This window comes from Rhinoraja longicauda, chromosome 16, assembly GCF_053455715.1.
Source record: "Rhinoraja longicauda isolate Sanriku21f chromosome 16, sRhiLon1.1, whole genome shotgun sequence".
NCBI classification, from domain to species: domain Eukaryota; kingdom Metazoa; phylum Chordata; class Chondrichthyes; order Rajiformes; family Arhynchobatidae; genus Rhinoraja; species Rhinoraja longicauda.
In genome coordinates, this window is record NC_135968.1 from 37502405 (window position 1) to 37528367 (window position 25963).

A 25963-nucleotide genomic window follows, 5' to 3' on the forward strand; every position below is an offset into this window, starting at 1 on the left:
AGATCTGGTGCAGATTCTACAGTGGCACCAATTTGCCTTGTACAAATACCTCACCAAATATCTGCATACAGTGGCTTAATTAAAGCATATAATTTCTAGAGAATAAGAATCGTCCTTGAGGGTCGAGCAAAAGAAAAAATAGAACATGGTTTAAAAAGTATGGCACTGAGAAGTCATGACATTGAGAAGTTTTGGTATACTGGGTAAGGGGAAACATTTTGACCTAGTCATTGAAAAGACTTTATTCTTTTACTAAATTGCCATGAGCAAATTTAAAAAAAAAAAGAAGCAGGCCATTCATTCCCTTGTGCCTGTCCCAACATTCAGTTGGATAATGACTGTTCTTTTATCTGTGAGCCACTTTCCTACACTATTCTTTAATCCCTTGATTCCCTTGCCAGAGAATTTTTAACATGTATCTGAGCTGCTAAAGAGGGAGGAATAACCTCGGGTAAATGTGTTATACAAGGTGTAATTACTTAGAAATCCACAGCACTGACTGTAAGACAGAGAGACACTGCGTTTGAGTCTGCTCCTGAAATTCAGTTCCACAAAGGAACCAAATTTTGGAAGAAGAGTGCAAAATACTGCACGTTTAGCACCATTGACCGGGATGAATATCTGGCCAAATGGCTATGAATTTCACTCAATGCGGCTTAAATATGTGCAGTATTTCACTCCATAAGGCTTAAAATCCTGGTGGTGGATTGTATCCAAAATGCTTCTTCTTCGGCAGTCTCCCAAGTTGAAGAATGACTTGCTTCCAACTCAGTTTTTTTGCGGGTTCTGAGGTGACTGATGAGGCCTATGTGGGGACCTCAGACACTTCCATCGATGAAGTAGCAGCTGCTGGTAGGATGGATGGGGAAGCATTTAGTGAGGAGCTTATGCTGCACTTATATGTGCTGCTATTGCATGGGCTCAAAATTCGCAATATCGCTACTGATGCTGCCTGCCCAATGAAACCCACTGAGGCCCCACGCAAGGGCCTCAAAGCAGGAGATGTTTGCTTGGGAGATGTTAGTTCACTTATACTTCCAGTGGATCTGGAGGGTTTTGCAGAGACAGTGTTGGCGGTATCTTTCCATTGTCTTGCAGTGCTTGCTGTCGGCAGTCCCAGCCTCCTAGAACAAAGGACTGGAACTATCAGTGCTGTCTGGCAGACTGTTTTGTGCCAGGATTGAGGACTTCAAACACACATTTTTTCTCAGTCAGCCAGAGGCTGTGTTGACCAACTGAATGTGATGGTGCAGTTTATCATAAATGACTGCCTTTGCTGGGGGGGGCTTTGAAATTCACTGAGTCAAGCTGACACTCTGCAGAAGTGGTGAACAGCTGGTTCGCTAAACCAGTGTTACAAAGGCATTCACATGCATGCCCTCGACGTACCTATTTACTCGCCTGAATAGTCTTTGGCTCCAGAGTAGAATCTTTGTTTTAAATCGTGTTCATTGACTTTCATGAGCTTCTTATGCCCATATCCCTGTAGGCTAAAATCACACACACACCCAATCATGACCTGTTACCAAAATAGACTGAGCAGACAGGATATACCAGAAGTTACTATTTTTTTAAAAACAAAGGAAGTTCTAGCTTATATTTCAAGAGAAAGGTAATTCAAAAGCACAGAAGTTGTGTTAAACTTCTGCAGACCCCCTCGGTTAGAAAGCATTTAATGCACTATGTCCAGGTCCAGGCCCCATATTATGAAATGCAGAGCTACTGGATAATTGCAGAAATAGATTTATTCTTGATTAGTACGGTTGCCAGAGGTTACAGGGGGAAGGCAGGATAATGGGGTTTGGAGGGAGAGATAGATCAGCCGTGATTGAATGGCGGAGTAGACTTGATGGGCCGAATGGGCCTAGTTCTGCTCCTATCACTTATGATGATATATGATGACTTGAGGGCGTGCAGCGTAGGTTTACTAGGTTAATTCCCGGAATGGCGGGACTATCATATGTTGAAAGACTGGAGCGACTAGGCTTGTATACACTGGAATTTAGAAGGATGAGAGGAGATCTTATCGAAACGTATAAGATTATTAAGGGGTTGGACACGTTAGAGGCAGGAAACATGTTCCCAATGTTGGGGGAGTCCAGAACAAGGGGCCACAGTTTAAGAATAAGGGGTAGGCCATTTAGAACTGAGATGAGGAAAAACTTTTTCAGTCAGAGAGTTGTAAATCTGTGGAATTCTCTGCCTCAGAAGGCAATGGAGGCCAATTCTCTGAATGCATTCAAGAGAGAGCTAGATAGAGCTCTTAAGGATAGCGGAGTCAGGGGGTATGGGGAGAAGGCAGGAACGGGGTACTGATTGAGAATGATCAGCCATGATCACATTGAATGGCGGTGCTGGCTCGAAGGGCCGAATGGCCTCCGCCTTACACCTATTGTCTATTGTCTATTGATCTTATGATTTATAATGGACTGAAATGTTAAAACCATGAAGACAGAATGATGGGGAGGAGGCTGTTTTCTTTGGAAAAGGAAAGGTTGGCAGGGGATCTGCCAAAAGTCTTCACAGTCATGAAAGGGTTTGGTGGGTCTGCCGGAGAAAAGACATTCCCATGTCGAGGCTCTAAAACTTGGGGTCACAGCGTAAAATAGTCCATAATAATTCCAGTTTGGTATTGGTTTATTATTGTCTGAGATAGGGTGAAAAGCTTATGTTTTGGTGCTATCCAGTCAAATAAAATCATACTATACATGAGTACGATCAGGCCATACAGAATTACAACAGTGCAGAGAGCAAAATACCAGAGAACAGAATATAGTTTTCCAGCATTGCAGCATTACAATTTCAGTGAAAAGGTCCAACCTGCACAATGAAGTAGGTTGGAGGATCGGGACTGCATCCTAGCCTACAAGAGGACTGTTCAGTAGTCTGATAACAGAGGGGAATAAGCTGTTCCTGAGTCCGATCATACACAGTATCAGGTTTATGTATCTTCTGCCCAACAGGAGCAGGGAGAAGAAGGAATAACCGGGTTGGGACAAACCTTTGATGATGTGGCTGTTTTTCCGAGCCGGCAAGATATGTAGATGGAGTCAATGGTGGGGAGTCCAGCCTGTGTGATGTATTGGGTTACATCCGCAACTCTCTGCAATTACTTGCAGTTAATTGTCCACTAACTGATGAAGTCTGAGACAGCAGTGACATATTCATTTAGGTTGGCGTGAAGTCCTTGAATATGGACCAGTCCACTGACTGGTCCAAAGCAGTCATAAGGAATGTCTTCTGTTTACTCAGACCAGCACTGCATGTCTTTCTGTACTGGATCCTCTCACTTCAGCTTCTGCTTGTAAGCAGGGAGCAGAAGCACAGCCAGATGGTTAAACTTTCCAAAGTGCACTCAGGAAATGAAACAGTGAAGATGAGATCTCCTCATTCAGTCGTCTAAAATGGCACAGAGGCACAGCAAGAAATGCTGTTTGGCTCTCAAATCCAATGATCCAGTTTCACTCCTGACATCCCGTGCTATACGTGTGGAGTTTGCACGTTCTCCCTATTACCATGTTGCTTTCCTCCAGGTGCTTCAGTTGCCTTCCACATCCCAGCCACGCTGGATGGGAGGTTAATTCTTCACCATAAATTACTGCTAATGGAAAGTGAATCAGGGCTGTGGGAAAGAGATTGGGTTGCAGGGGATTGATGGGATTGCTCTGGGAGGTGGCATGGATTGGAAAGGCTAAATGGCCTTCCAAATGTTAAAAAAAAGAAGCTGACAGAATCATGATGAAGCATGCTTATTTGTAAATGTGTTCATTATTCTGCAAGTAGTTTCTCAAAACCAGAGTTGTAGGGCAAAACCAAGAGAAAACATGAATGAAGAAGAAGAAGAAGAAATGATTGCAGGCCATTAATGACCACTCTGTGAATTATTTGCATTCTCTATGCAGCACGACCCTGCCGAATTACGTCCTTATTCACTGCAGAAATGTTGACCGGGAGTATTGTTATTTGTACAGAAGATGCTGCTAATCTCAAACAAAATAGAAAATGAAGGAAGCACTCCAAGCTGCTCCAGTAGTTTCTGTGGAGGGAGAAATTATGTTATTGGGCCTTTGTGAATCACTGCACACACCTCGATGGAAGGCTTTTAACACTGACCCATTGGGTCTTTGAATCGAGAATTGATCTCTATAGTGACTGACCTCTAGGTGGAACTAACCCTTCCCCCCAAAGCATCATGGGGCGGCACGGTGGTGCAGCGGTAGAGTTGTTGCCTTACACCGCCAGAGACCCGGGTTCGATCCTGTCTATGGGTGATGTCTGTACGGAGTTTGCACATTCTTCCTGCATGGGCTTACTCCGATAGAAACATAGAAAATAGGTGCAGGAGGAGGCCATTTGGCCCTTCGAGCCAGCACCACCATTCATTGTGATCATGGCTGATCATCCACAATCAGTAATCTGTGCCCAACTTCTCCTTTGATTCCACGAGTCCCCAGAGCTCTATCTAACTCTCTCTTAAATTCATCCATTGATTTGGCCTCCACTGCCCTTTGTGGCAGAGAATTCCACAAATTCACAACTCTCTGGGTGAAAAAGTTTCTTCTCACCTCAGTTTTAAATGGCCTCCCCTTTATTCTAAGACTGTGGCCCCTGATTCTGGATCTTCTGTTTCCTCCCACATATCCAAAGACGTGCAGGTTTGTAGGTTAATTGGATTGGTATAAATGTAAAATTGTCTCTCGTGTGTGTATTAGTGTGTGTTCATGTTCGGGGATCGCTGGTCAGTGCGGACTCGGTGGGCCGAAGGGCCTGTTTGCACGATGTATCTCTAAACTGAAACTAAACTAGACAGTCTTGCACAGGTGGCAAGGCTGAAGAATGTAAAGCTGGATAATACAAGGACAATTGGAAAGCTGTCATTTATTTTGATCATGCTCAAACATTATTAAAGCTCACTGTCATTAAAACTGAAGTAAATTCCTGCAATGAAAATAAAATTACTTTAAGTTTTCAAATAAGGTTGAAGTCAACTAAAAATATCAAAACATTTAAAATAGTTAAAATATTTAAATAAATTCAGGAAGGGCAACCCTTTCCCGAGCTTGCTTGTACGGTCTGCAGGCTTGCATTCATTGTTGAAGCCAATGGCATCTTCAGTCCTGCCACAGAATCCAACTAATCAGTGTGATATTTATCAGTGTGATATTGGGAATACCCAGCAATACTGCTGCTGGAATCCCTGACATGTCCAGCAGTGGATCAACCTGCCACATTCAAAATCATTGGCAAACTTCAGCACAATCCACAATCTGAAAGACATGCGGGTGTGCAGGTTAAGTGGCCTTTGTAAATTGCCCCTCATGTGCAGGGAGTGGATGCAAAAGTGGGATAACATCTAAATACTAAAACTCTCGTTTGTTATCTTGTTTGTGACTGAACTTCAGCCAAAACGGCACACGACACAGCGCGACAATTTTAGGCCCACCTTACTCACCATTGTCACTTTAGTGATAATGCAAGTAGTTTTATTGAAATCAGTGTTATATTTTTTAATATTATTCATATTTTAAAGTTTAAAAGGAGGGGAAGGGAGGGGGGAAGGGGGGGTGGGGGAGAAGGGAGAGGGGAGGGGGGGGGAGGACAGGGTGCTGCACCAATGCAGGAGAGGTTTGGGCCCAATGGGTCCACTTTGTCTAGTAACACATAAAATTCAGCACAATCCAGCTAACTCTTTTGGTGATGAACCTGATGAAGTTTGTCGATATGAAACTTCAACTGGTTTCTTCCCATCTCAGATTCAACACCACCAATCAAGTGTCCTCTGTATTTTTTTAAATTTCATGTTAATTTAATTTATCTTCAAGTCAAAAACAATCTGTACAATGACAAAGATTGGGGAATTTGACTAATTTATGGATACAACATGCAAACAGGCCCTTCGGCCCACTGGGTTCATGCCGACCATCGATCACCCGTCCACACTAGTTCGATGTTATCCCACTTTTGCATCCACTCCCCACACAGAAGGGGCAATTTACAAAGGCCAATTAACATACACACCCGCACGTCTTTCAGATGTGGGAGGAAACCCACACGGTCACAGGGAGAACGTGCAAACTCCACACAGACAGCACCCAAGGTCAGGATTGACCCCGGGCCTTTGGCAGTGCGAGGCAGCAGCTCTATCGCTGCACCACTATGCTGCCATGTTTAATGACATAATTGTCAAGCGTTGAAGTCCATTATATGATAAGTCACAGTTTTATGTATTTGAGAAGCAAGTAGTTTCACCCAAAAAATTAACTTTGGGATCATTTTAGAGTGCTAACTTTTGCTATAGACTCTTCTAAATTTCTGAAACACTGCTCATTCCAGAGCACTTTACAGCAAAGCGTTTGAGATGTATTCATCATTGTAATGTAAAACGCCAAAGCAAGTTGATCATGACATTTAAAAGATGTATGGATTGGTACCATGGATAGAAGGATATGGAGGGATATGGCTGAGGTGCAGGTAAGTGGGACTAGTTCGGTTAGGCAATTTGGTCAAGGCGAAGGACCTGTTTCATGTGTATATCTCTATGAACACCTCCAGCTCTGCAGCCCTCCCCTAATATGGCACTGGTTGTCAGTCTAGGATTTTGGCTTTGAGTCTCTGCAATAGAACTTCCATTTGCAACCTTCTGATGCAAAGACAAATGTGCTACCAGTTGAGGCACGCCAGGTGCTTGGATGGCACTAACACCATTTGAAGCCACAGAAGCACTTTAATAATAGGAAGACTCGTTTCTTAAACTACCTTTAATCTATAAGTATATTAAACTGTTCTTACCTATATTGTGTTTCATGATTCTTTTGTCAGGTTCACTGCTGTATGAGATGTATGAATAAGGAACACTCTAGTTCACTAAAGAATAGAATACTAATGACTTTGAAACAAAAAATGGCTTTTATTTTCATGGGCTAAAAGGGCATAACGTGAACTAAACTAACTCATTTAATTAAATTATTGAAGAGTTTAAGGTTTGAACGGGACGGAAAACCACTAGTCTTTGTCGGGAGCAATCATCTACATACCAACATGCCGATTATCCGTTGAGGAGTCTAAATGTTTTTGAGGTATTGGAAATCAATTTATTCCTAACCGGTTGAAACCAACGTGATTAATAAGCAAATTAGAATTATTTAAAAACTTAAGTTTATTGTTTTATGGCTTGAGTGAGATTGAGCTCCATGTGAAAAAAGATTATTTACATTTTAAAAAGCATCTCATAAATTGAATGGTCTCTAAATATATAGCCTGGCAGTATTAAAATTGAAAATCCCAGGTGCAGGAAGTGAATACTCAAATCCCAGTTGTTTAATCTTTGCAACAGTAATATATATTTTTTAACAACTGGGAGTTTAAACACAAATGCAGTGCAATAAATCACACCACTACCAGACACTTTGGACCATTTCAAAAAATTTAAATAGAGGTGGCAGGGGCCTAAAAATGAGCTCAAACTGGAAAAAACATCATGGCTGCAATTTATTTAATTTGGGAGGAGTTACGACGATTATTTTCTGGTGTGTTTCAATGGGGGCAATGGAGAGCACAGTGCGTGTGACAAAAGTTGAAGGAAAGTATGGAGTGGCAAAATGGAGACTTTAGACTTTTAAAGTTTAGACATTAGAGATAAGGCACAGAAACAGGCCCTTCGGCCCACCGAGTCTGTGTCGACCAGCGATCACCCTGTACATTAGCACTCTCGTACACACTAGGGACAATTTTTACAATTGAGCCAATTGACCTACAAACCTCTACATCTTTGGAGTGTGGGAGGAAAGTGGAGCACCCGGGGAAAACCCACACATCCCAGGAGAATGTACAAACTCCGTACAAACATCACCAGAGATCAGGATCAAATCCAAGTCTCTGGCACTGTAAGGCAGTAAATTTACTGTTTCGGCAGTGACAGTTTGTACGCTCCCCTTTGCAGCAACTATTGGTACCTACAAAAAGCCCAGAGTGCCCAGGAAAATTTGGTACCATCTTTTGAGTTTTTTACAATCCTGAATTCAATCAGGAAAAAAATTCTTTTTTTTTGTTATCTGCTGAAAGATAATCTTCATATTAAATAATAATCCCGGATCATAAAATGTATGGTGCCTTACACTAAAAAAAAAACCTCATTAGAGGCAAAACTGATAAATTCCTTTTTTTTTTTTTTTTTTTTTACAGTATCGCTTGCAGTATCCTTCTGATCATGTTAGTGTTCCACAGCTTTGATCAATTAATATCTTCATGCAGGCTGTTATCCTGTATTTCAAAAAAATTGTATTTGGATCATTTCTTAGTTGTCAGGTTAAAATTGATCTTGAGTGTGATTTTTAATGTACCCAATTCACAAGGAGGGTTTTCTTCTATGAAAAAAACCCCACAAAAGGCTGTTTTCTGACCTTACTGGCTTAAAATTTGAAGTACCTGGTCAGACCTAGTATATGTCTTTAAACTCAGGATGTCACCATGTGGTTCTCTGGTTAAGAAAGCCTCAAGCTGGCTGACTGATACTTGCCAGCTCATCTGTCACTCGGAGGCATTACTGGACAATGCATGGAGTCCAGCATTGGAGCACAAACTTGCTGGAATTCACGAGGATTTACCCAGAGGAATCTGGATTTACCCAGAGGAATTAATGTGAATGGAGATTTAGTAACTCTGAGGAAGAAAGGAAGAAATAGGGTGGATTGCATTCTCTTTTGAAGACAAAGGTGCTGAATTAGCTCAGTGGGTCTGTCGACATGTCAGGAGAACATGGATAGGTGATATTTTGGGTCAGGACCCTTCTTCAGTCAGATTGTAGGGGGGGGGAGAGAAAGGCACAAGAGAAGAAGAGCAGGACAAAGCCTGGCAGGTAAATGGCCAACACAGCTGAGGAGAGATATTTGATAGGCAAATGGTTGGACAAAGGCCGAAGATGAAACGAAAAAAGGTGTAAGACAAAAGGATTGAAGAGGTAAATTGTGAAGCTGGAGGAAGAAATGTAGGTGGAAATGGAGGGCAGAAATTGGGAGAGGGGGTTATATGAGGGAAGAATGGAGAGGGTAAGGGTTATGCAATATCTGTTTTGCATTATCTTTTGTAGGAAAATAACTGCAGATGCTGGTACAAATCAAAGGTATCACAAAATGCTGGAGTAACTCAGCGGGCCAGACAGCATCTCAGGAGAGAAGGAACGTCTCGACCCAAAACGTCACCCATTCCTTCTCTCCTGAGATGCTGCCTGACCCGCTGAGTTACTACAGCATTTTGTGATACCTTGCATGATCTTTGAATTAGTTGTGCTAGCCATAATGGTTTTAGTTATTTAACGGTACTTCAGGCAATTGGGTTGTTCCATCTTTGGAATTGACAAATTGGACTACATGACCTGAATCACTGTTTGCAATCCACATGTGCCCACATTTACCTGGGAGGTATATGGAGAACTTAGTGCACTGGTCCTAGATATTCTTGACCCTGTCACATGCTGAGAGCAGGAAACTCCTGACATTCGCAGACATTCAGAAAACGTTAAACTTGAAGTCAATAATTAAAAATAAGAATGAAAAGTTAACCAAAGCCCATACATAATTAACATCACTGAGGTGTAAAGCAAGATAGATATTTTGTGAGAAGTAACTTGCCTCTCCTTTGCATTCGACAATCCTCACAAAATCTATGAGATCTCAGATTTTGTGCCAGATCTAATCCACACACCTGTGGTCCATCACTGGCCGCCATATTTTGTTTAATATCAAAAAATATATTCAATCATTTAAAAACAATATTTACCACAATGCAATAAAACAAAACAGAACCCACCACCAGAATACAATACAAACAAATATGCCAAATGAAACTATTATACAACTATATTACAATCCCTACCCAGGATGCATCCAATCCCCCGCGGTGCCCAATGTTCCTGGAAATCCCCCAGGGTGCCCGTGGACAGTACGTAGTCCCATTCCAACACCACCCGGGTGCCGACATAACCCCGGAAAAGGGATAGGCAGCTGGCTCGGGCAGAGCCCTCATCCGCCTGGCGATCGTTTCACTGAACACCTTCGCTCAGCCCACGTGAACCAACCTGATCTCCCGGTTGCTGGACACCTTAATTCTCCTTCCCATTCCCACACAGACCTTTCTGTCCTCGGTCTCCTCCGTTGTCAGAGTGAGGTTAAATGCAAATTGGAGGAACAGCATCTCATATTTCGCTTGGGCAGTTTACAGCCCAGTGGTATGAATATTGATTTCTCTCACTTCAGGTAGCACCAGCATTCCCTCTCTCTCTATCCCTCCCCCACCTAAGTTGCACCAGCTTCTCGTTTTCACTCAACAAACAGCTACCAATGGCATGTTTCCTTTATCATCATTAGTTTTTTGCATATCTTTCATTCATTGTTCTTTATCTCTCCACATCACCGTCTGTATCTCTCGTTTCCCTTATCCCTAACCAGTCTGAACAAGGGTCTTGACCTGAAACGTCACCCATTCCCACTCTCCAGAGATACTGCCCGAGCCACTGAGTTACTCCAGCTTTTTGTGTCTGTCTTCAGTTTAAACCAGTATCTGCAGTTCCTTCCTACACAATCTATCACTCAGCTTTGTTACATTTATTCCTAACTTTCCCGTGCAATAACCAAGGCACCCCAGATTGGAAGGGTAAATAAGAGTAGTGAAGTAGAATCAGATTAACGCACTGGATCGTATTTCATGGAGAGAATAGCCTATTTCTATGCTGTGATCCTAAAGCATCTGGTTAGATAGTCAAGTACTCCAATAACTCCAGTTCCTGCCGCAAGTAAATATTCCGATTGTCAGTTAGTATTTGTGGACACCAAAAAACAGAGTTAATATTTTTCAGGTGATTAACTTTTCATTGTATGTAGAGTCAAGTCTAGATGGTAATGCAGTGAAAAGAAATGTTAAAAATAAAAAGCAAGGAATATACAACTTAAAATATTTTAAAACGCTGTAAATAATTTACTACCTGCAAGAATGATTTGAGCAGTTGAAATTGTACCTTTTTCTTGGCCGGAGAGGTTAATTGGTATTGCATTAAGAATTATTGAGTAATTAAAAGGGTATTTGCACTGTTTAATTATGACGCATAACTTCCTGTGGTGAGTTTTACAGGCAGTTAACATGCAAATCTCACAAATTCTTAAAAATAATGGTTTGGCTCGGGGAGAAGCTATTTATGCAAAGCAAAAGGTGGAGTGGCATAAATTGACTAGATTGTCCCGGAGATTCACAACTCTCAGCATGTATAGCTTTTATCATGCTGTTAGTTTTCCAGCGAACCTTTGGCTATTGACGTGGGATTGTAAAATATGAACTTTTTAGAGAGTCCAATTATTTTAAAGAGGAATTAGATTGTGGGGGGAAAAAAAAGAAATTTGTGGTCTTAGGATTTAATGAACAGGAGTAACATAGTGCAGCAATTTAATTATGTGCATGTTTTGATCTTCAATGAGTACAAATCATTTTGCAGTTGTTTGGATGAATTATTAACCCAAGATGTATATCTGCACATTCGGACATCATATAAAATTCCATAACACCATTTAAAAAGGACCAGGGGATCTCTCTTATGTCTTGTATTAATATTCATCCTTCATCTTTTTAAAAAATAATAGTAAGCTGCTCATTATCGCTTTACTGTCTGCAGGAGCTTGCTGCGTGTAAACTGGCTGCAAAGCTTCCTCCTTTCATGCAATGATAAGCAATTCAGTGCTACTCCGCTAATGCCTTGTTGCTTATAAAATGACGTGGAGTTCCTTACGGATATGAAATGCATAATATTAACACGTGTGTATAAAAACGAGATCATGGATTGCACCATTTATGCATGCTACACAATTAAATTTTCAATTAATTGCACGGTAAAATCGTGGACTTATTCTGGATTCCACGAGGTTTGTGATTTATTTTCCTTCTGACACCCCATACTCCTGATGAGAAGGTGCCTGTACAGTGGCCACCAACACCACACATCTGGATGTCACCTCTGTGTTTGAAGCTTGTGTGCATGTTGATCTTATGGGCACGCACTCAGAAACCATTCCTCACTGCCTGCTTTAGTGTGACCTGGAGTCCAGGCTGGGATACCTTCTTAGCGAGGCCTACAGATAATCCATCTGCCATGACACTCTTCCATTGGTACCCCCTTGCCCATCCATCCACATAACCTTCCTCCAAACCTTAACCATCCACCACCATGCATCCACTGAAATACCAGCTACTAGATTGTTGATCTGCTCTCCCTAACTCCCATGAGCCGAGTGTAGGTCTCTTGACCCAGTCGCCAAACCCAAACAGCCAACAACCTCCCTCCTTTATTGATTGCCTTGCTTGACCTTACAGAACGTGATTCATCTCACCTTTTCCTCTACTGCTTCCCCCACCGATCCTCAAATCCCCATTCCAGTTTCACATAATTACAATACAATACAATACAATATATCTTTATTGTCATTGTACCCAAGGGTACAACGAGATTGGGAATGCACCTCCCATACGATGCAATAATGTAAGTAATTTAGACAACAGCAACCCAACGAAACGAAACAATTGTAACAGTTTTTAGACAGGGTAAAGTGCAAGTTGATCTATGCGTTGTGGCCATCCGGCTCAGCAGGACTGGTTCATAGCAGCTATGGCCCTGGGGATGAAGCTGTTCCTGAGTCTGGAGGTGCGGGCGTAGAAGGCCGTGTATCGTCTGCCCGATGGAAGGAGTTCGAACAGACTGTTGCAGGGGTGTGAAGAGTCTTTGTGGATGCTGGTGGCTTTTCTGAGGCATCGTGTGTTGTAGATGCCTTCCAAGTCTGGTAGCTGTGTTCTGAAAAGAGGGCTCTCTGACTAAATGTGCAGGAAGGAACTGCAGATGCTGGTTAAACGGAAGGTAGACACAAAAATCTGGAGTAACTCAGCGGGACAGGCAGCAAATGGGTGACGTTTCGGGTCGAGACCCTTCTTCAGCCTAAATGTTCTCTCTGACTAAATGTTCATTGGGTATTGTGTCACTGCCCCCTTAATGTGGCACCATTAAATTTCTAGGTAAAATTCTTCCTTTCTTTCTATTGCAAGTGGCATTAAGCCGACCACATTATACAGGAACAGAAAGAGAAAGCACAAGGTTTGTCATATTAATAACAGTAAATTACCAATATTATTTTTCTCATGAGAAAGATCTTCAAAATCATTTCTGAAATAACCTCTCTGATGTAGTTCACTGCTTCTGTGTGATATCCTTTATTTCTTCAGTCGTCATCTAAATCCAGTATTGGAGCAATCACTTTATCTTGAATGAAAGCTAATTAAGAAGCACTTATTCCACCACTGCCTTGTCTGGAGATGTGAATTCCATCAGCATATAGTTCATAAATAACAAAATACTCATTTGTTTTTTTTATGGAACTGTGCAAAAAATGTAATCTTGTTTTGCATTGCATAAACAAAGGCTGTGATCATAGAAAATTAGGATTATTGCCTGTTTTATGAGGATCTGAAAATGATCTGAAATATTTTTTCACTGACAGCAGAAAAAGTGTTTGATAAAACAATTCTAAAGGGAATATTTTCCAAGTTTGGATGCATATTATGCTGCAGTTACTGTGGCGATTTTCAATGTCTCTTTTGCACAGTTTCATTCATTTAATGATGCATTTTAAAAATAGCTTTCTGTGTAATTGTTAATCAGTTTAAAAATATTAATTTTTTGCCATTCTTCAAAATTGGAGCCATCAGTATAATCACAATGGGAATAGTTTACAGTAGATTGGCCTGGATTTTGAATTCATTGCTGTGACTGGAAAGTTGGTGCTCAATTAATCTGTAAAGTGGACTAAGAAGTGTGGCACTTCTACATGGATAATTGTGTAGGTTTCAAATAACTGCTTTATGAACCTTTGACTGACTGTCTAATATTTCTCCAATGTACTAAAGTATTACAATAAGTTGATTTATGAGAGTTAGACATTTGGTGTTGGGTTTATCAAAGCTGTGAATTACATAATTTCGTAAGCCTTGCAAACAGTGAAATACACTATTACGGCACAGTACAATTTCTTGTATCACGTTTTACTGGAGGATTACTTAGATTAGATAAATCGCAGGGAAGTTATAGCCTTTTAAAAGCCACTAGTTGATGAGAGGTTATTGGGATAATCAGTAGCAAGTATTCATTAGGAGGTATCTTGATTATTAGGCACCAGAATTCACTCATTAACCATAGCTTGAAGGGTTACTTAAATGCTGTGTGTGCTATATTAAAATATAATTTCCACGATGTTGAAATTCACCATTAAATTAGTATTGCAGTCCATAAGTTAAGAATGAAAACACTTGATTTGCTAATGACCACACTTGGAGTACCCTACCAATAAGACATATAAATTTGAAGTACTCAAACATCCTTTGATTTCTTTTTTATGTTAAGCAACTGTAAGGATTCCAGGATAGTGTTCATTCAAAATAGTATTAGGAACATAAGCAGCTGTGAAAATATTCAAGTGCCTGCAGAGAGAATCAGACATTCAGTTTTCAGATGCAGATAGTCACAGGAAGTGAGATCAGTAGTGTGCACAAATCATTCACAGTTGAGTTTATTGTCACATGTACCGAGGTACAGTGAAAAGTTTTGTTGCCTGCTATCCGGTCAGCAGAAAGACAATACATGATTACAATCGAGCCATTTACAGTGTATACATGATAAGGGAATAATGTTTAGTGCAAGGTAAAGCCAGCAAAGTCCGATCAAGGATAGTCTGAGGTAGACACAAAATGCTGGAGTAACTCAGCTGCCCGACCCGTTGAGTTACTCCAGCATTTTGTGTCTACCTTCGATTTGAACCAGCATCTGCAGCTATTTTCCAAAGGATAGTCTGAGGATCACCAAAGAGGTAGACAGTAGTTCAGCATTGCTCTCTGGTAGTGGTAGGATGATTCAGTTGCCTGATAACAACTGGGAAGAAACTGGAGGTGTGCATTTTCACACTTCTCTACCTTTTCCCTCTTGCAAATAGTACTTATTCTCCATAGCCATTTATGGGTAATGTACAATTTCTATTTGCATGGAATCCTCTAAAAGTACTTTTTGAAACTGATTAACATTTTCTCCGAACCTGAATTAACAAAGTACCAGCAGACTGTGTAAATTCCCATTTTTGTAAAATATTTTTCATCCCATTGAATATGGAATCTCTTACGCACAGTTGAAAAGTGATTAGTTTTGGCTGGGAAAGCATTGGGATTCTTAAAAGTGAGAATACCAACTCAATAAAACATTTCAACTCCTCTCAAATTCACCATCAGATAACACTCTTAATTTGAGATTGTAGTTTTTTTTTTGGTTAAAAGTTGGACTGTAATTGATATTAATGTAGGACCATATTGAAAATTAATCCTTTTAGAGCTAATAAGGGCTAAATTAAATCAGTATTCTCAATGTTGGCAGCACATTAACCATTTTCTTTCTTTTTGATGAAGTCAATTGACAAGGTTTTGGGACTGGTCTCATTTCTCAGCTCTCAGTCCCTCGCTCTGCAGCTTCCAGCATACTAAGTACTCGCCCGGAAACGGATTTTGGTTTTCATTCAAGTTTTGTAAAACCATACCTCATTACTGTAAAATTTCTTCATCATTTCAACTTTTACCCATAGTTCTTAACTGCGTTGAATCAAAATGAAAAATGATCAAAGCTGCTACCGCACAACTCTAGTGACCTAGCTTCAATCCAGACTTCTGATGTGCTGTCCGTGTGGAGTTAGCATGTTTTCCTGTGACTGCATGGTTTCTTGGTGTTTGGTTCTTGGTTTTTGGTCCTCCAAAATATTTCCTCCAGGTGCTCTGGATTTCTCCTGTACTTCCAAAGATCGGCACGTTGATATGTTCGTTGGCCACTGTACGTTGCCCCTGGGGTGTAGTTGAATATTGAAGCTGAGCGGGAGCTTTTAGTTTAGTTTAGTTTAGAGATACAGCATGGAAGCAGGCCTTTCGGCCTATCGAGTCAGCACCGAACAACGATCCCCGCACATTAACACTACCCTATACACATTAAGGACAATCTTTTAAATGTTATACCAAGCGAATTAACCTACAAACCCTGTACGTCTTTGAAGTGTAGGAGGAAACCGAAAATCTCGGAGAAAACCCACGCAGGTCACGGGGAGAGCGTACAAACTTCATACAGACAGCACCCGTAGTCAGGATCGAACCCGGGACCCAGATTCCTGGCGCTGTAAGGCAGCAACTCTACCGCTGTGCCACCGTGCTGCCCTCCACCGTGCCACCGAGCTGATGGGAATATGGGGAGAATAAAATTAGAAGAGAAAGGAGACGATTGGCGTGAAGATGGGTGCTTGCTAGATGATTTGTTGCTGTGCAGTATCTGTGTAGATGTTTGACTACCACCAAACTGTGCTCTCACCAGTATTCCTTCCACCTGCCTAGCTTCATTCTCTAAAAATAAGTAATTTTCTCTTTTTGGGCTTACTGTACACATATTCAGAAAGTTATTTTAAATGCACTTAATGAGTTCTGTATCCATATCATTTACATGATCTTTGTCCTTGATTGTAGCAGGATAGTTGAAATCCCCCACTATTAATCATCTATTGCTTATTTCCTCTAAGACGTTTGCCTTCATATTTTCCCTTCTTTCTCCCTCATACAAATAGTGCATTCCCAGTACAGTAATGTAGTTACTCCTTTTTGTCTTTCGGTCAAAACCCTCGTAGACTCACAGCAAAGGGTAGAAAGAATCAGTCAGCTATGAAGCAGTGGAGAAAGCCAAGCTTCAAGTTTTTGGCCACACGTGTCTCAGAAGATTTTACCTGGGCCCAGCACATTTATGCAATCAAAATAGAGCTCATCAGCGCCTCTACCTCTTTGGACGATTGAAAATATTTGATATGTCGCCGAATACTCTATTGAACTCTTGGTTTTTACAGGTTTATGAGAGAAAGCATACTGAGTTTAGTTTAGTTTAGCGCGGAAACAGGCCCTTCGGCCCACCGAGTCCGCACCGATTAGCGATGCCCGCACATTAACACTACCCTACACACACTAGGATGTTTTACAATTATACCAAGCCAATTAACCTACAAACCTGTATGTCTTTGGAGTGAGGGAGAAAACTCACGAGGTCACGGGCAGAACGTACAAACTCCGTTCAGACCGTACCAGTAGTCGGGGGTTGAACGCGGGACTCTGGCACTGCAAGCATTGTAAGGCAGCAACTCTACCACTGCGCCACCGTGCCACTCCCTTTTAAAATGTTTTATACTATTTAATTTTTCCCAGAGGCACTACAATACCGGGTCAATGTGCAGAGTGGACGGAGCAAGCCCCTATTCCAACTCCCTGCTCCAAAGATCAATTTAATATATGGTCCCTAGATAAGGGACGTATCAGATATTAAACTGATAAGAACAGATACTACAGTTGATCTTAGCCAAAAGGCTGAGAGGTTGTTGCATCATGGCCTGGTTCATTCAGTAACTCGAATGCCCAAAGGAATCTACTGAAAGTGGTAGATAATTGCACAGTCCACAATGGGTACTCAACTTCTCACTATCTAAGTGATCCACAGGTGGCGCTGCCTCGAGAAGGCAGCTAATATCATCAAAGTCCCATACCACCCTGGTCACGTTCTCATCTCACTACTACTGTCAGGAAGAAGGACATGACAACCGTGACCTCCCGGTTCAAAAACAGCTACTTTGCAGCAGCCATCAAGTTTGTGAACATTGCAAAATCCAAACTACAGCCCAACCTCAACAATGATCTACTATGGACTTAGTTTTGTTTCACTACGTACTTCAGTTTTGCACTATTATTGTCTTGTTATCTAGAATTACTGACTATTACTTTACTATATTACTAATTATTGTACTTTACATAGTATTAATGGGTGTGTAAAGCTACAGCAAGTAAGAAATTATTTGTTCTGTTGCTAGTGTAAATGACAATTAAACACTCTTAACTTGGCACAAGATGCTGGAGTAACTCAGTGGGACAGGCAGTATCTCTGGAGAGAAGGAATGGGTGACCTTTCAGGTCAAGACCCTTCTTCAGACCCGACCCGGTCGCGACGTCACCCATTCTTTCTCTCCAAAGATGCTGCCTGTCCCGCTGAGTTACTCTGGCATTTTGTGTCTGTCTTCGGTTTAAACTAGCATCTGCAATTCTTTCCTACTCTTAACTTGGGTCTTGACACTTGGCTCCAAACTTGCAAGGCTGGCATGAAGTCACCATGATAACTTACCTAGTCTGCATTAGTCTTGCTTGTCGAGCACAGGGCACATACTCCAATATGGCACCACATGTACTACATATATGAGTACAAACAGTGTGGATACTATTTCTGACCTCAAAAAATAAGTGCAGTAGCTTCAACCTGATTTTGTTTAGTTTGTGCCTAGTCCACATTTTACTAAATGGTTCTTTTACATATTTCAAGGAAATTCTTGCTTTGGATCACCGATTTTTAACAATATATATACTAACTTGAAGATGACAGTTAACACTGTTTTGTGGATGAAACAATAGTTTTCCTGTAGTTCTCAAAGGGTTAATGGAAGCACTAATTTATTCAGACTAATTTGCTAAGAATAGAGGAAAGTAGAATAAATAAGGGTGATTTTTTCTCCCCCTTTTAACATTAGATAAAAGCAGCTATTAATTTTATCTGATAGCTATAAATGCACCGGTGTGGAATCTTTTTAATAAGATTATTGTAATTAGTAGTTCATACAGGACACATAATCAGATATCAAAATTGAAGTACTAGAATAATCTTACATGCTTTTTAATTAGCTTTCTCTATTGGTATTATAGAAAAGGTTGACAAAATTTGCTGTTACCATCTGATGACAATACTTCCTAGATCAGTCTAACTTTTGCAGCCACTAGAAGTTTTTAAACAAGCACTCAAAATGGGGCTTTTCTTTCTCGAAGTGTTATGACCATTGACTCTGATTTTGTACTGTTTGCCATATTCTACATTATGCAGTTGTTCCGGACATTTTCGAAATGAATCCTTGCAGATACGTTTGACCTCCCACAACTGCTCTCATTTTCAGCATCATTTGAACAACACACAGCTTGCAGAATTGTTTTGTTTATGTGATTTATCACCTGCGTACCCAAGAACAATTTAACGATAACAAGTTCTATTTATACAGCCTCTCCAGCAGTTGTGACAGGTTGCATCACTCCATTCCAAGCCCACAGAAGGGGATTCTGAGGGCAGATGATCAAAGTCTTGTTCAAAGTGATGGGTTTGAATTAGTGTCTTGAAAGGAGTGAGCCAGATTATAGGGGGCAAAAAATAACAAGAGAGGCTAGTTAGGAATATAGACACAAAATGCTGGAGCAACTCAGCGGGACAGGCAGCATCTCTGGAGAGAAAGAATTTTGGGTCCCGAAATGTCACCCATTCCTTTTCTCCGGAGATGCTGCCTGTCCCACTGAGTTACTCCAGCATTTTGTGTCTATATTTGGTTTAAACCAGCATGTGAAAGTTCCTTCATACACTTACTAGTTAGGAATGTGTTGGAATATCCAAGTCTCAAGATAGCAAAAGCATCAATTAAAGTATCAGCAAACTTAAGCAGTGGATGGAGACAAGCAATGTCACCGTGGTGAAAGTAGCAGGTCTCTTTTAATGCCAATAAAATGAGGTCCAATGTGACATTCTGAGTCAAATATAACACCAAGGTTGTGAATGATCATAGAATTGCTATAGAGACAGGTTGGATAAGTTACAGCCATTCTGCCCGTTGAGTCCAGCAGATCACTTTTCCTCAAGGACCTATCGAGTACCCTTTTGAAAGTCCTGATGGACTTTATTTTCTTGCATCATTAAGGTGTTTCGAATCTTAAACACTGGAGACAGTCCAAAAGATATGCACCAAGCTAATTACAGGGATGAGAGAGCTGTCCTATCAAGGGAAGCTAGATGGTTTGAGTTTGTATTCCTTGGAGTTGCAGGAATGTGGGGTGACCTTATTCAAACATGGTCAAACTTAGGGGACTTGACTGGGTGAAATGCTTCCACTCAGGAGAGACACAAACAAGAGGACATTGCTACAAAATAAGGGTCTAGTCGTGTAAAACCCAGATGGCTAAACAATTCCCCTCTCAGAGGGTAGTGACTCTCTGGAATTCTTTGCCCCTGAGAGCGGTGGAGGCCAAATCATGAGATATATTTAAGGTAGAATTGGTTAGATATTTGAATTATTGAGGGCATTGCGGAACTGGTTTGGAAGAGGTGTTCAGGCCACCAAAGATGAACCGTGATCACAGTGAATGGGAGACCAGGAGTGGGTAGTCTGGCGGCTGACTCATGCTCTTATTTCTTGTGTTCTCACTTGACAAAAAGTGTTTGTTTTTTTGCCTATGTGCATCTCTTTAACACTTATGTGTCGTGGTCCTTGAAACACAGTTGTCGTGAACACTTCCATCAACTCTCCTCTCAATCTATTTAGTTAAAGTTTTCACACTGACCACTCTCTTAACAAATCCATATTATCTCTGTGTAGCTCCCACGTGGTCTTTTAACAACTTGCCTTTCCGCATATCTTTGTGTCTTCCATAAATTCAATAATGCTACCTTATCCGATCCTTTCATCTAAGTTGTAAATGGGGTCATGGCTACAAAATAAGAATCCAGTCCTATAAAACTGAGGTGCGTAAACAATTCTTTTCTCAGAGGTTATTGTCGTCATATGAATTCTAAAATGTTGAGACCCCAGCACTAATCCCTATGGAATAACGCTTGTTCCATCTTACCCACCAGAGCCCCATTTGTATGATGGGCTAGGAGGTGTGTCCATGATTCTCTGCCGTTTCTTGCGGCTTTGCGTAGGGCAGTTGCCATACATACCAAGCTGTGATGCACCCCAATAGAATGTGTAAGAAAATAACTGCAGATGCTGGTAAAAATCTAAGGTATTTATTCACAAAATGCTGGAATAACTCAGCAGGTCAGGCAGCATCTCGGGAGAGAAGGAATGGGCGATGTTTCGGGTTAAGACCCTTCTTCAGACTGATGTCAGGGGGGCAGTACAAAGGAAGGATATAGGTGGAGACAGGAAGATAGAGGGAGATCTGGGAAGGGGAGGGGAAGAGAGGGACAGAGGAACTATCTAAATTTGGAGAAGTCGATGTTCATACCACTGGGCTGCAAGCTGCCCAGGCAAAATATGAGGTGCTGTTCCTTCAATTTCCGGTGGGCCTCACTATGGCTCCAAATAGAATGCTCACTCTGCTGTTAAACGTCATTGGAGATATTCTGTACATCTAATGAATTAGAAGATTTGATACCCTTTCCCGGTTGTATAGTTGATGCGGTTGGACCGAGTGAAATTGCTGGTGATATTTGCACCGAGGAACTTGAAGCTCTCAACCATCTTCATTGATGCAAATTGGGATGTGTTCTCCACCCGACTTCTCGTAGGACCTCATCCCCTTACAAATCCAAGAGACGAATGTCACACTGACAATAACATGAATTATTGCCATGTAACCATTGTGCATTTCAGATTGTGTACTTGCAGGCCTGATATTCCAAGTAACAACGTACTCACAGAACTGTCTGAAACATTTGGTTCGGTGGAAGTAAATCGGTATACAATTCCCTGAAATTATTACCGTTCAATTCTTTGCACTGATTATATACAATAGCCTACAGCAGAAAGACAAAAAAAACATTAAATATACAGTTTGGTTATTATTTAGCATGTGAAAGATTTTTAACACTGGATATATAGAAATAATACAATTTTTACATAGCACAAAGTTGGGAAAATACACTGGACAGAATCCTTCAGACTTTTTCAGTGTGAATCCGTGTGACATCCCTTCCCCATGTTTGATGAGAATGATCTTTGCTTCATCCATTTCCAGTTATTTAATTCTCATCCATGATGGATGCTGCTGCACAAGAGAAAACATTTTTCAAATATTGCTGTGTGACAAGATTTATGCCTTGTAAATATCTGCTCAAAGTTTTCCACTTGTTTGGAATTTTTTTAGAGATTATATATGAGCCCCATCAAACTTTAAAATTGATTGCTGCTAATGGTGGCGACTACTGATATGAAGATCCCACCGTCACCCCAACCCAACTTCCACACCACCGACGTCTATTGTTGTTAGTTAAATCCCGCAGAGATCTGGAAGCTTGATTTTAAGATCCTCCCCCACGCCCATCATAAATATTGGCGTTCTTAAATGCTTGGGAGCCAACACTCCCAATTCCAATGGCAAATGTAACGGAGCTTTTGATTCTGTAGACAACTTGAAACATTAAGTGGGTTTTCCTTACAACGGATGAAGCTTGACCTGTTGAGTCCTTCCAGTGTTTTTTTCTTTTACTTTCAGAATTCCAGCATCCGCACTTTTTGCACATTACTGTAAACCACCTTTCCGCATCATAATTGAACACAGATTGAAAGTGGCACTGATGAGGGTCTCAGCCTGAAACATCAACTATTCCTTTCTCGCCACAGATGCTGCTCGATCTGCTGAGTTCCTCCAGCAGTTTATTTTTGCTTCAGATTAGGGGCGGCACGACCGGCGAAGCAGTAGAGTTTCTGCCTTACAGCACCAGAAACTAGGGTTTGATCCAGACTGTGCTTGCTGTTTGTCTGGAGTTTGTACGATCTCCTCCCAGTGACCAGTGTGGGTGTTCTCCGGGTGCTCCGGTTTCCTTTCACTATCCAAAGACATACAGGTTTGTACGTTAATTGGCTTGGTAAACATTGTAAATTGTCCCTAGTGTGTGTAGGATAATGCAAATGTACAGGGATCGTTGTTCGGCATGGACTCAGTTGGCCAAAAACAGCCTGTTTCCGCGCTGTACCTCTAAACTAAATTAAACTCAATTCCAAGATCTGCAATCTCTTGTGACTCCTTTGCAAGTGTTGTTTCTGGTCCAATGTCATGCTGAAAACTTGAATCAGCAAATTCTGTGCATGTGTGCAAGCAAAGAGGAACGCTATGATCACTCTTAATGCAATGTGCACCAATGTGGTCTGCTGCATCCTGAATCAAAACTAATACCCTGATAACTATCAGTTCAGCTAAATCCTTTATCAGACATTCTTGGCGGCAAAATGGCCAGAATTGCTCAAGTTATACCAAGTGACTATGTTGTCTCACTTTAGATAGTTTGGTAAATACATCAAGGAACCTACCCACCATTAAATATTGATGGGGCTTTAGTGACAAATCAAAACGCACCCCACATTTCCCTGCAAGTTAGCCCCATGTACGCTGAATCTAAAGGCAAAAATCAAACTGCCGGAGGAACTCAGGCCGAGCAGCATCTGTGGAGGCAAAGAAACGGTCAACGTTTGAGATCCGAAGGCCTGATGCTGGGACCCAACCTGAAATGTCGACCTTTTATTTTCCTTCGTGGATGCTGCTTGGTTTAGTGAATTCCTCCTGGAGATGTTTTTGTTTGCACATTCCAGCATCTGCATTTTTTTTTGTGTCTCTATGCTGAATCTAATTTTAGAGCACTGTAATAGTAAAAATAAAAATAAAACATTTTGTCACGACCTTATTGATAAAGATACCACATTTTTTGTATCTCCTGACTGCTGTATAGTGAATGAGATCCAAATCTATTTCCAAACTCAAAGTTCTGAGCAGATTTGTCCATAAAAATATTCATCCGATCATCATTTCAGACTATCTTTTCAGATAATATGCACTGGGATTACTAATCATCCACCTCGGAAACCTTTATTTTTGCATAGTCTTCAGGGATTATCATGGAAACACTTTATATCTGCCAGAATTCAGCAGTTACAATCGGTATGAGCCTTCGGTTTAATCCAAAGAAACTTCATGAAATATCTTTTGTTGGTAACTAATGGTTCTCAGTCACTCCCATAATTATTCATGCCTTAATGACTGGCTTATTTAGGTTGAAGGTGGACACAAAATGCTGGAGAAACTCAGCGCGTCAGCCAGCATCTCTGGAGAGAAGGAATGGGTGACGTTTCGGGTCAAGACCCTTCTTCAGACTGATGTCAGGGGAGGGGGCGGGACAAAGATAGGATGTAGTTGGAGACGGGAAGACTAGTGGGAGAACTAGGAAGGGGCAGGGGAAAGAGAGGGACAGAGGAACTATCTGAAGTTAGAGAAGTCAATGTTCATACCGCTGGGGTGTAAACTGTTCAAGCGAAATATGAGATGCTGTTCCTCCAATTTGCGCTGGGCCTCACTATGACAATGGAGGAGGCCCAGGACAGAAAGGTCAGACTGGGAGTGGGAGGGGGAGTTGAAGTGCTGAGCCACCAGTTTAGGTTTACTCCTTGGGAATTTCCACAGATACAATCTCAGAGATGGAGCAAATGTTCAAATAGCTTTGCCAACCAGTGAATCTAAAGAAGTCATCTTTACAACCTTTACAATATATCCCTTTTATGGAATCTATTTTAAAAACAGCAGCCTTCTAAGATGTTCACACTATTACGTGGAGTACAAAGTGATGATTGATCTTAATTCAGTTTGTTGAGGGATAAGTAAAGTAATGGACTGATGAAGTACATTATTTTCTGCTAAACTACCACATCTCCTTATCATGCCTTTTAATATATTCTTCCAGTAGATTGTCTAAGTTCTGTCGACTGTGTCAATCATCTTTTCCAAGGACTTATTCCACAAACCCGTCTTTTACAGAGTACAAATTTTGTTCCACAAATCTATATTCCACAGTATTCACACATTGTCCAAACCTCCCTTCCGCAGAAACACAAAGTACTAGGATGCTCTAATCTGCAGCAACAATTTAAATGCATGAAGAATGCAGTGGGCCAGGCAGCATCCATGGAGACAAAGGGATAGTTGATGATTCTGGTCGAGACTCTCCTCTGCAGAATACCAACTTATTCCTCAAACCTGTCTGTCACAGCATGCAGGTTTGTCGCACGAGATTGGAAGCTTGTTGCACTGTTCTACCCTTGATCTCCATTCCCTTTGTCTTGTTTTCACACCTTACACTTCCTTATCTATACACTTCCTTATCTATGTACCGCCCACACCCCTGATACCAATCTGAAGAAGGGTGTCGACCCGAAACATCACCCATTCCTTCTCTCCAGAGATGCTGCCTGTCCCACTGAGTTACTCCAGCATTTTGTGTCTATCTTCGATTTAAACCAGCATCTGCAGCTCCTACCTACCCAGTTTTATCCCCTCTAGGACACTCATTTATTCTATCAATTGCTCCTCAGCAGATAACAAAATGTCAGCCTGACTCTAATTTATTTCCTTCCATCACAGTTGTTAGCGTATTTTGTGCCCTCACTATAATGAACAGATTAGTCCGATCATGTTTGTGTTAAGTAATGGTTTGTGTGTGTTGTTCCCAAGGCCAGCATTAATTGTGCATGTTTATGGTCCCAGAAAAGATTGTGATGAACTATGTCTGGAACTGCTGTGGTCGGCTGGTGAAGGTGTTCCCACAATGATGTTGTTTCAGGAGATCCAGGATTTAGAACCAACAATTTGAGTGTTTTGTTAAATGTTAACATCAACTAGACCAAGTGGACCCGTTGGGCCCAAACCTCTCCTGTATTGGTTCAGCACCCTCCCCTCCCCCCCTCCTCCTCCCCTCCCCCTCCCCTTCCGCCTCCCCCCCTCCCCCATCCACTCCATTCCCTGCCTCCTCCCCTCTCCCACCCCTTCCCTCCACCCCCTTCCCCCTCCCTCCCTCCTCCCCTCCACCTCTCCCCCTTCCTTCCTTCCCCCCCTTCCCCTCCCTCCCACTCCAACCCCCTCAACTCCCCTTATCCTCCCTCCTCCCCCTCCCTCCTTCCCCCCTGCCTCTCTAGGAAATAGATTTAAACTTTAAAATGTGAATACGTTTAAAAATATAACACCGATTTCAATGAAACTGCTTCCGTTAGCACCAAAGGGACGACGGTGAGTAAGGTGGGCCTAAAATTGTCGCACTATC

The 25963-nt window shown here is 41.5% G+C and overlaps 1 protein-coding gene and 1 non-coding gene across 2 annotated transcripts in view; one reads left to right on the forward strand and one right to left on the reverse strand.

The window, feature by feature from the left end:
* LOC144600964 (methylated-DNA--protein-cysteine methyltransferase-like) overlaps positions 1-25963 on the forward strand; it is a 299188-nt gene that overhangs the window by 216168 nt on the left and 57057 nt on the right. The gene's annotated exons all lie outside the window — the stretch shown is intronic.
* LOC144601535 (U2 spliceosomal RNA) lies at positions 17270-17460 on the reverse strand. Its single transcript, XR_013548326.1, has one exon. It is a non-coding gene; the product is annotated as a U2 spliceosomal RNA (small nuclear RNA).